Here is an 11,854-nt window from a genome sequence, read left to right on the forward strand (position 1 = left end):
TCACATATACAAATATCATGGTACTTAGATATCCCCTTACACAATAGGTGATATGTTCTTTCTTATATTCTAAAGTTTTTAGTTTTCAGTGAAAGATACCTTCTGGAGAAGGAAATCACATTGACGGTATGGTGCCAGGTGCCAACACATCACTCCCATAACTTATGATGATTGACTTCAGAGCAGGCTTTGTTTTTTTAATATTTAAAAAGGATTGTTTTTAAGTGTTTATGCAGGATGAAGAGAAGCATAGAAACAGCAGAATATGTAACATGCTTTTCATAGAAACGTCTCATTGCCTTGCTGATTTCATCTTCTCTCTTGGCAACCATAGCCTGCAATTGAGTGACAGAGAGAGAATAGACGTTAAGCTGAACTTTACATCTGATCTCAGGTTCGTAAATCAAATGAAATATAACCTTTTTATCGTTTCTGACTTCATGGTGGAGAATAGGTTCAATAGAAGAGATAGATACATTCAAAGACAGCTATAACAGTTATTACTACCTATACACAATTTATAATTGGGATCTTAAAAGAGATAGATACATTCAAAGACAGTAATCTTTGGTGATACTATTTCAGTTATAGAAGTGTTTGAGGAGAGTGAAGGGCGTAAACATGGAGAGTGTTCACTGCTTGATCTTGCCACAGTCTTGGAAATCAAAAAGAAACTCTGTGAGGCTAACGTGAGTGTTTCTTTTGTTTTATGTTTTCAATTCGTTATAAATGTCACTCAAAGCTCACTGAGAAACTGAATATTGCTGCGACAGTCTGTGAGCGAGAGCCATATACCAGATAGTCTCTTGGAGAGACTTATCAGTGGTACTATCGAATTCCCACCAGCTTGTGCCATTGTAGGTGGAATATTAGCACAGTTCTCTCTCCTTCACTCTCTTTTGTCATTTGTATATCCTCTCACTGGAAACTTGTGATTTGACTGACGTGAGAGGTTTGATTGTATTGCAGGAAGTGATCAAAGCTGTATCAGGGAAATGAGACCCGGTAAAGAACTTCTTCTACTATGATGCTCAAGATGGAAAAGGTGTGATGGAAGACATCTCCAACTCTTTTACCTCTTAACCACTGAGTCCTGAATTTTCATCTGACTCTGTGTTTTTATAAACCGAATTCTGTGTTCATTCTACTCTTAATATATTGAAGTAAGAAAAAAATGGTAAAAAAGAGAGGATTCACACGAGCGATTGAAGCAGCAGATGAGTGAGCTTGAAAGAGAATGGTCCAGGCAAAAGCTCATGTTCATTAAAACCCTTAACAACAACTTAGGTCTTCCATCTCTTACCCTTTTCTTGCTCTGTTTTGATTACCCTCTTGCAACCTTTAACACAATCTTTGTATAACGTAACATTTCTCTGTGCAAGATTCTCCTCAACTTCTCAAGAAGGTTCCAGTCTGAGGCCGAGGGAAAGCCTGTTGAAATCAAAGAAGCCAATTGTCGTGAAGTATTATCTTAACCATGTTACATACCTCGTTGAGCAACTAATCCCCTATATATTATTTGAGAAGCATTGCAACATTTTTTTTGTAGCCACGTGTCATCACTAGAATGATTCTTAGAATCTTTAAAGAAATAGATTGGTCCATCTAAATATATAATGAGCTTTTTATTAAACCACAATAAATACATTATTAATGTGCTTCATTATTTCCTTAAATAAGATTACGGAATTGCCTAATGTGGCTAAAGTATATATGACAATTAATGATTTTGAATAATAAAGATTTGATAAAAATAAGTGTGTATTACAATTATATTTGTTTAATTTTAACCTATTAAAATAAATTAAACAATAATAGTAACCATATAATAAAAATTAAAAAAAATTATTTATATATTATATTTTGAATTTTTTAAAATGAGTATAAATTACTAAAACTGTTAAAAGTTTCACATTCAAATTTTGTGATCTATGATTTAAAAGCTTTGTTATGACATGATACAAATAATTAAAAAAATAATATAAATTGAAAGTCTCATTTAATAAGTATCAAAAATAAAAGATATATAAATATATGCATCATTTTAAATTAAACTATATACCAAAAAATACATAAATATCTTAATTTCGAAATTTACTTTGAACATTTTTTTGATAAAAAATTTGAAAAAATATTGACAACTTAATTTTTTTAAATATTATAAATTACTTAAACCTTTAATCCCACAGTGAAAATTTTGTTATCAATAATTTAGACTTTTTGCTATAACAGATACAAATGATATAAAAAAATATGAGCAAAAACCATCATCTAATAAATATTAATATTAAAATATACCATATATATGTTACTATCATTTAAATTTAATTATATATCATATCAAATAGAAAAAATATTTTTTTGATTTATAAAATTTATTTATATGTTCGCACCAATTTAATTATATAAGTAGTAGATAGTGACATTTTAATTATTCAATATATATTTTTTATTTCATAATATGTTATAAACATATATATATATATATAATGTTCATCCCGCGCAAGTCTTAACCTAGTAATTTAATAAATTGCTTTGACTTTACAAATACTTCATAAAAATTACTAATAGTAATAAAACATTTCAAATCAAACACACAATTGAAATAGCCAATTTTTCTTAATATAAAGATTACTAGTAGTAATAAAATATGTCAAATCAACCACGAAATTAAAATATCCCACTTTTCACGCGTAGCGCGGACAAAGACTCTAGTAATATTAAAACTAACTTTATTTATTTAAAATATTTACTTATATCTTAGATTATTAGATTCATTATATTTATTTATTACCCTAATTCTACGTAACTTATAATAAAATATTTAAAATGTTATTTAACCAGTATAAAGATTTGCAATCGAGCCAAAAAAAATTGCAAACTATACTAATATATACTTTATTTAAAAAAAAATATAATATTATATATTAATTATTATAATTATATAATTTTTTATTATATATAATTTCTAATAAAAAAAATTTTTCTGTACAATTTATCGATTTTTAACCTTATTCCAATTATCAGTTATATCATCATATATTATCATTTATTTATGATCAACCACTGGCGAAGCCACCCCTTTGGCATATGGGTCAGTTGACCCATGTGAATTTTATATATGTGAATTTTTTTACTTGTATTTAAGAAAAAACTCTGAAAATAATGTAAAAAATGGTTTATTGACCCTTGTGTTTTTAATAGTGTTTAGAGTTGACCAAGATATCAAGATCATTTTCTCATAGTTTTTAGTACTTATTTTAATTTTATTCTGTCGTGATTTTTAAGTTCTATATTTTTAAAACACAAATTATTTTTTCACTTTGTTTTTACATTGATTTTCTAAAATATTTTGCCAAATTATCAAATTAATATTTGTGGAAATATTACGTAAATCTTACAGAGTAACATTAAAAAATCGAGGACAACCATGAATTTATAACTCACATCAATAAATAATCAACTAAGAGATAAAATATATCAAATTTATAAAGCACTCAACTTTCTAATACTCTCAGCATATCCCTTTTTCTTCAAATGTTGGCCTGTCCTATGCATTTTTGACTCACAACGTCATTGTAAGCGACCAATGGATAACAATACAAATGACTAATTATTGTATACTAGGGGTTGGTCCGCCCTACGGGCGGGTGAATTTACACTAAATTTATTTTATATTAAAATGTATTTTAATTTTATAAAAAGTTTAAAATTTTACTTTAAATTGAATATAATAAATATAGTTTCTTTTCTAATTAGATATATATATATTTTTTTTTTGTTAACACTTGACCTTTGTTTATAATTTTTACGTGTTTGAATTTTTATTTGTTATCAACTATTTTATTTTCAGTATTCATTTCAATTATGTTTTTAATGGAAATATGTTCTTTTTTCTTGCATTTGCTTGAGATTATGTGTAGTATTTTAATATATTTTAAATGGTGTGGTAAAGTTTTATTTTTGATTGTGGTATATCTGAATGTATTCTATCCGTGATTATGAGTGTCTCTAACAATGTTCTTATTTAAAAATGTCCTTTAACTAAATACTAAAATCATATTATCTTTGAGTAATCTACTATTTTTATCTTTTCGAGTCTTTTTTTGTTCAGTGTTAATCAGAAAATAGTATTCTTGTTCTTTAGTTGGACTCTTAGGAAAAAAAATCCCAATCTTGAGTTTCTATAAAGTACAATTTAATTTCTAATGTTATGTAAGTTTGTAGTTTAAATCTTAAAGCAATATTTCATATCAAAACAGTTAATAATATACATAATCAACTAAAAGATCATTTTTAATGGATTTCCCTGAATGAAGTTTAATGGTCGAGGACTTTTATCCGAGATCCGGATTCAATCCGAGATCTGATCCGAAAATCCGGATATTCGGAGAGGCCGAATCCGGATCTGGATAGTAAAATGTTGGATCTGTCAAAGCTGAATCCTGATATCTTGATTTTTTTAATCCGGATATCCGGATCCGTAAATTTTATTAATAACTATTTCAAAAATAGTAATATCTATATATACAAACTAATTTTATTTAATATATTTTCCTTTTTATAATAATATATTTAAATTTTATGTAAATTTTGTAATATTATACATAGAAATAATTAAAAACATTATATTTTTTTTATTTTTAAATTATTGTTACTATTTTATATATATTAATATTATTTTTATTTATTTTAAAGATCCAAATCCGGATCCGTATATCCGCTGGATATTATAATTTTTAGAAGGATATCCGACACCCGGATATCCGCAAACCCCGGATCCGAATGAGGATAGTAAAATTATGGATCCGCTAGATAAGGATCTGGATATCTTAAAATTGCATGGATACCCGATCCGTCCCAGACCTAAGTTTAAATACATATAACTTTATGTGTAGATTTCTTAATAGTTTTGCCGATTAGAATGTAGTTGCAATTATATCTAGTATGTGACAACACCATGTTATTGTATTAGAAGAACAACAAACAACCGTCCAACGACATAAACTGATTTGAATAGATTATGAACTTTGGTTTGAACTTATTGGTTGACCAAATTTTTTTTAGAATCATCAAACCCAAAAAGTAGATTTTCATTCTTTATACAAATTTTTTTATTGTGTACAGTGGAGGTGTTAATATTTAATCGGAATGAAATGAGACATGGACGTTTGTAACTCTGGGAAAAAAATAATGATGTAGAAATGAATAACTCTTTAGAATCATCAAACCCAAAAAGTAGATTTTCATTCTTTCATATCGATACAAATTTTTTTATTGTGTAGAGTGGACGTGTTTATCTTTAACCGGAATAAAAAGAGACATGGACGTTTGTAACTCTTGAAAAATAAAAATGATGTAGAAATGAATAATTTGAGGGAAAGTACTTTGAAACTAAGATTAAAGACATCTAGGCCTGAAAGATAAAACTTTGTTACTTAATTACATGTCATTGATACCGACTTTATTTTGCAACATATGAAAATTGATTTCTCAAAAACAAAAAACAAAAAGTGATGTAGCAAATCAGTTGACCGCATTTAAGATTATTTATGAGAGCTTTTATTCTTTGTTATGTATCAAGCTATAAAATTCTGAAATTTTAAAAGTGAAACCATTTGTTTTGAAAGAGAAACAAACGCGCAAAAGAAAGTTGGATGTCATAATGTAAGGGAAAATAGCAGACAGAATAAATGAACCCGGATCACTCATTTTTACGATGAGTAAGACTTCTAATCATTGCTTAGATTTAGAAAATAAGATGATCTAGCTAAAGGAAGAATAAATACACAAACCCTTTCGTTTTCTCTTTTCTTTACATGTAAATAATAAAAATCGTTGTCCAATCTATCTTACTTAGTCTCAAACATCTGTCTAGTTTGTGGAGATCTTTCATGCTTCTGAGTTCCTGGACTTCATGGTAATTTGACAAATGAAAAAGAAGAAGAAAAATAGAGATAAAGAATAGAGTGAGGTTCTGTCCTTTGAGTTTTGTCTCTTTAGCTTGAAGTTTTAACCTCAATGCTAGATGGGTCATCTATTTTGGCTCAACATGATCCAATTGTCTCACACCGACGGTGATAGAAGAAGACGGAGAGACTTCATAAGCAACAGTTTGAGCCACCACTTGTTGTGGTTTTGGGTTTAATGGAGCACGAAGAGTGAATCTTTGTGTGTTGGTCATACAAGGAGGATGATGATGGAGCTAATGTGCTGAGTAATCAAGACCCAAGAGGTTAAGGCGCAACAGGCATGTCAGCGAGTGAAGAATAAGAGGTCATGGAGTGATCAATTTTGCAGGCTGACACAAACTTGCAAATCCCATGTTGAGCATAGTGGCGCGGCATTGCGCTGTCCCTGCAAATGATATTATTATTAGTATTCACTTTGTTATAACATGCATATTATTTTATACAGAAAGAAGAATTATTTTCATAAATCTTTGTCAGAGATCATGAGAGAACTACCAACATACGTAGTTGTTTCAGAGAAATAAAAAAAGAACTTCATTATTGAATCAAAAAATTCTAGCTAACCATTCACTCTTACCAAAATATTATACTTTTGAGTTTTGCGTCATGGGAGCTTCATGACCGTAAGGTTAAAGCTAATATTTCCAGATGCTTGGGCAATGAGACTTACTGGACGATGTATGAGTCCAATATGGCTGAAAGTCCCTTTGGCGATCCTGCTATCAGCCGTCTTGTATTGTCTATACAAAAAATAACCAAACAGATTAATTCTAAATTGTCTTTGTTAATACTAATTTAAAAAAAAAATACAGGGCAAAAAAATGGCAATTTACCTCCCAGCCGTGAACCCTGGAGAAGGTTCTTGCCTCAGTCTCATTCCAAAGCATACTCCATGTACTTGGTTCAAGCAAGAGTCTTGCTTATCTCTACATCTCCAATGATTACTCTGGACACTGTAAGATATAATAGTATTAGATTTGGTAACGACATGTACTTCTCCTGAACCTCTATGAAAAACTCACAGATAAGGAACATGAAGGTTAATCGTGATCACCTGCCAGATATGTGAGCAGTATCAATGAACTTGGTTGTAGTGAAGGATCATAGCTCAGCCTCTGTTTACCTTGGTGTTTGCAGCGGCATGTTCACATGCCTACTGTATGGAGTCTAGTGATGTACATGCTAGGGGAAAAAGCAGCAATGTAGCAGAACTTGGCTTTTTCAACTGCCAAAGGAAAGTGAACATGTCTAACAAAGGTCTCAGATAATTTAAACAAGTGAAAATATCCAATTTAGGAGATTAGACTGATAAAAAGGTCAGAGAAAGAGTTTTTACCAGTACCCAATTTTCGGAATGCTTAGGTAGGTGCTGCATCTTGCAACAATTTGGATCAGAAGGATACGATCAGAGACCTGCATGAAGGAAAACATACCTCAATCAAGCCAGCAGGAGAAGTTCCTTTTAAGTTAATCATCCCAAGAAGACATAAAGAGTGGTTTTTTCTAGAGTTCATTAAGAAAGTAAAATCATCATATTTTAGGTAAACAGAACCATCAATGAAAAACAATTAATGAGGAAACAAATCGATTGTAGGAACTATTAAAGAGTACCAGTAGTTATCGTCTTCCTCGGAATCGATTGTTTCCTCATGATCATCACCGTACCTGAGCTCTGGAGAAAACGAACCAGTCGCTTCTCTTGCAATATAAGATTCTTCACATGTAACTGTGGAACTGAAGAATATGTGTTCGCCAATGTAGCTTAAGGTGGTTTCTTGGTGGTGGTTTGAGAAGTGTGAAGGCTTCATATGACGACATCGTCCTATATAGAGTGGGACAGGGAAGTGGAAGGGTGATGTGAGTTAAGCTGTTTTTGTTTTGATGAATGAAATAATGGTTTGAGTTAATGGGAATGAGAGATTATGATGGAAGAAGAAGTGGAAAAGTCGGAAAACGTTGAATGGCGACGAAGATAGAAGAAGAAGAAAAGAGGCGAGGCTTTAGGTTTAGATGAAATGTATTACTTGGGCTTAGTTTTGTTGATTTGTTTTCAGATACTTAAGTATATTAAACCTAGCCCAATAAAGATCAAGAACGGAACTCACTTTCGCAAAAGAAAAAATACATAGAAACAACACTGCTGACGTGTCACAAAATGCCCTATGCTATACGATGAGCTGGATAGCCTAAGGAGAGTTGTCTCTCTCCTTTATATATATAGATATATTTGTATACATTAACTGATGACATCTTGAAGCTGTGTGCCCTTTACCAGACTTGCAATTGCTGACTCTTTTTCAAATTTTGCATTATGATCTTGCTCACGTTCCTAAAACGTTAAACCAACGTTTGACCTTGCTCATTTTCCTCAAACGTTAAACCAATGTTTGATCTGCACCTTGACTTCCTTGTCTCTAACATATTCTACAAAGTTCCCATCAGCATTAAAGTATCCTCCATCTCTTTCTGTCCTGACTAAAAGCTTCAATCTGGTCCATCATTATACAATGAGGGAATTCTATTAGCATGAACCCAGTCAGGACAAAATTCACTTGTCCAAAGAGACGTTACTTGCTTCAAGGAACAATCACAAAACCAAAAAAAAAAGGATTGCAAAAATATTACCTCATAAGTCTTCATCATCAGTAGAGATTCCAGCAGTATTCTGATTGCAAATTCATACACGCTCCAAAGCATGGGCTTGGCGGTGAGCTACAGTCTCTTGCGCTAATTGTACATTGTTGCATCTCTTCTTAGCTTGATATGCAGCACTTCTCATCATACACACAACTTCCCCCAAGCCCTTTACCACAATAAGACAGCTGTAAAAAAACAGATAAACCAGAGGGAGGAAAAAATAAAACAGAAGTTAAGATTTTTTTTCTCTTAAAATCCATTCTGGTAAAGTCGCCTCACTGCGAAATTGGTAAAAACGGCTTTGACGGTGATGAATCTGCAGTAAGGAATGATCAAGAACCCAGACGATATGATAACGTAGGATGAATACGTTGACTGCAGCTGATCTAGATCCGTTGCAGCAGACTCGGAAGCTAGAAGAACAAAATCACAAACAGTTTTTTTACTAAATCTTTCAGAAAATGGTTAATTAAGATCTGAATATAACAATTTCATAATGTTTAGTTTAAGAACACGATGAACATGAGTTTAATAACATAAAAAAAGACAATGAATATAAGCTTAAGAAAACTTCTTTGAACATAAGCTTAAAAACACATTGAATATGAGTTTATGAACATAAAAGCACTCTGACAATATGTTCTCAATGAAGCTTCAAAAATACGTGGGAAGTGAAACATGTATTTCTCTGAATAGCATTTAATTGCTTGAACCTTTGACAGTTTCAATTTTGTCCAATAGCACCAACAGTGTCTACAAAATGTAATAAAAAGCAGTGCTCCAAAAAAAAAGATTTACAGTTTTAGATTCAACTTAAGTTGAGCTTCCAGTGTTCATATCATCTCCAAGACCACCGTTGTCTCCCTGATAACACCAAGACACACATTGTTATTTTGACCGAATATTTAGTGAGTTACAAACTAACATATCAGGGACTCGTTGAAGATGGGTAAGACTGTGAAGGTCTGACGCTTTGCAGTGTAATGAAACTGGTCACGCTGAGCTGGAATGTGTATGTCTTGCCAACACCTCCAGCCTATAAAAGACAGAGTAACAGACCAGCTTTGTCAGCCTCATCAGCAAGCTTAACTCGACACAGTATCAAGATTCAACAATTTTTAATCAATAAACGAAACCAAAATAATCTTACACTACCAAACAAAAACAAAATCTATAAACGAAACCAAAATCATCTAAAGCTTTCTAAATCAGTATATAGAATCAAAATAATCTTACATCAACATTAAAAACAAAAAATGATCGGCGTGGATTTAATCTGGATTCAAGACGGTGGGTACGTGTACAACATTCAATCGGGAAAACTAAAACAAACGGCAGATGTAAAACATAACCTGAGAGTCAAGCAAGAGCATGTCGACGCCCATGAGTTCTCCACCACGGCGGACGTTTTTGGCCTCCCAGAAGCGGAGCAAGCGCACTTCGACGGTGGAAGAGTAGGGCTGGGCAAATAAACCGAATCCGAAAATCCGAACCGAATCCGAAAATCCGAACCGAACCCGATCCGATAAAAATGAATCCGAACCGATCCGAACCCGACATAAATACCGAATGGATCCTGTTTTTTGGTATTTTGGGTTATGGGTATTATCCGAACCAAACCCGGACCTAAATGGATATCCGATAGAACCCGAAAAATTTAAAATCACAAAAATAACTTCTACCAAATATGATCTTAATTCTTAATATGTATCCAAAATACTTTGGATATTATTGAACTTCTAAAATAATTATCTATTACATGAATGTTGATGTTGGAGTGTGGCGGTTGAAGCCTGAAGTTTTTAGATTTTGGTTTTGTTTTCATTGAATAATGTTTCTCATTTCATGAGAATTTAGTTTTTGTTTTATGATTTCATTTATCTGGTCTTCTTTCTATCACTAACTATGTTTATCTTTGTTTGATGTTTTTTCTTATTTTGAATCGGTTTTACTTATGTTTTAGCTATTAAAATAAGTACAAATCATGTATTTTAAATCCAAAGAACCGATTTCATTTATGTTTTAGTTATAAAATATGTAAAAATGAGGTATTTTTAAACCGAAGAACCGATTGGGACCCGAACCCAAAAGTACAATGGGTTATACCGGTTCCTTGAAGATTTACTAACCTCGACCCGAATCCGATAAAACCCGAACCGGTCCCGAACCGAACTTTTATATAACCCGAATGGGGTTGATTTTGATAAACCCGAAAAACCGAAACCCGAATGGATAAAACTGAAACCCGATTGGGACCCCGAATGCCCATGCCTATGGAAGAGGATCGACCGGCCTGGAAATCGGAGAGGAAAACCAAAACGTTGCCATAACACTGTATTTTCTGATGGAACGAATGAGATGTAGTCTCCGAGAGAACCATGCATACCTTTTTATAGTCGACTCGAACGCCTTGCACATCAACAATATCGCATTGAATCCAGATCGTGGGTGATAGATTAATGGGGGGGGGATTAAAGATGATTGATTGATCGGTTTTTGAGTGCTTGCGACGAAGGAGACGGAAGGTCAGCTGCGCAAGGGGTGTCGCCTTTCGATCTGGAGACACAAGAAGCACTCGAGTCATCACCTCTGGTGCCCCCAAATGTGATAATCCAATCTCTATTAGACACCCTAATAAACAGAAAAATAAATAATTTTTCTTTAATTCGAAAAATACGGAAATGACATAAAACCCTGGGAATAGTTGAAGTATTTACAAGTTGTACCAGGGTATAACCCATCCGCCCGACCTGACCCGTTTGAATGGGCAAATCAATTGAACCGAATCATCTAACCGTGTAACCATACTAACCAAACGAACCAATCCCTCAAAACCAAACCAAAGCTGTCGGTTTTAGCAAACCCTCTCAATGTATTTGGAGATCTAATTTGTCTCAATTAAATTCATTTCGAGTCTATCATCATCATCTTTTTCTTTCTTTCCTCACGAGCAAAAGAAGAACCCTAGTTTCCAAAATCGAGCTTGATTCGGTGAGAATCGGAGATAGAATCCGGTAAAATCTTCCGATTGCGATGGTGGTCGAAACGCGACGGGGTAAGAGGAAGGAGAATCCAACGGAGGAAGAGGGTCCGAGAGTGAAGTTTGCAAAGACGGGCTCCGGAGAAAATGTGGAGAAGACGACGACAGAGGAGGGTGAAACGAGGGCGGTGGAGATTGTTGAATCGACGGCAAAGACGACGGATGAACCGACGGCAAAGACGACGATGTCTCGATGGAGATGACT

The 11,854-nt window shown here is 33.0% G+C and overlaps 2 long non-coding RNA genes across 2 annotated transcripts; one reads left to right on the top strand and one right to left on the bottom strand.

Annotated features, from left to right (window-relative positions):
* The first annotated feature begins 205 nt into the window (after positions 1-205).
* Positions 206-1,147, top strand: LOC106393184. The gene is made up of 3 exons (XR_002654164.2): positions 206-394; positions 586-689; positions 774-1,147. It is a non-coding gene; the product is annotated as an uncharacterized LOC106393184 (long non-coding RNA).
* A 3,619-nt stretch (positions 1,148-4,766) lies between these two features.
* LOC125607304 lies at positions 4,767-9,031 on the bottom strand. Its single transcript, XR_007338472.1, has 4 exons — positions 8,598-9,031; positions 7,027-8,461; positions 6,806-6,925; positions 4,767-6,712 (listed from the first exon to the last, which is right to left on the bottom strand). It is a non-coding gene; the product is annotated as an uncharacterized LOC125607304 (long non-coding RNA).
* Positions 9,032-11,854: the final 2,823 nt, after the last annotated feature.

Source organism: Brassica napus, chromosome A3 (assembly GCF_020379485.1).
Source record: "Brassica napus cultivar Da-Ae chromosome A3, Da-Ae, whole genome shotgun sequence".
Lineage (NCBI taxonomy): Eukaryota > Viridiplantae > Streptophyta > Magnoliopsida > Brassicales > Brassicaceae > Brassica > Brassica napus.